The sequence below is a fragment of the Leptonychotes weddellii genome, chromosome 7 (genome assembly GCF_054177405.1).
Source record: "Leptonychotes weddellii isolate Sample4059 chromosome 7, ASM5417740v2, whole genome shotgun sequence".
Classification (NCBI taxonomy): Eukaryota; Metazoa; Chordata; class Mammalia; order Carnivora; family Phocidae; genus Leptonychotes; species Leptonychotes weddellii.
The window spans coordinates 132401144-132401618 of NC_138375.1; positions in this window are offsets into that span (position 1 = coordinate 132401144).

The window sequence follows — 475 nt, forward strand, 5'->3', positions numbered from 1 at the left end:
GTCCCTACTACTTCAAATAGGTTCCTCAGTGGTCTCCTGATATCACCAGAGAGAGCTTCGTTATATTTGCAAAAAGAACACTGCATTTTTGGAGAATAAAAAAAAAAAGGAAAGTAAAAACAGTCACCCATAATCCTCCAAACAAACCAAACTCTTTTCAGCTTGCTAGTTCCGTTCTTGGCCTTATTCACATATGTGGACTCACTTTACAGAGTGACAGCCAGAGATTTCTTTTCTATTCTGCATCTGCACTCAACAGTACATCATAAGTGTTCTTCCCACTGCCACAGCTTGTTTGATATATTAATAGCTGCATAATCATCCTCAAATTTGTTGGGCCATAATTTACGTTAACAAATACTTGAGTTTACCTCCAACTTCTTGCTTCTGTAGCTAAGGCTGCAATAAACATCCCTGGGCACATAGTTTGTTTTCTTGTTCTTGTGTGGAATGTTGGTTTTTTTTTTTTTTTTTT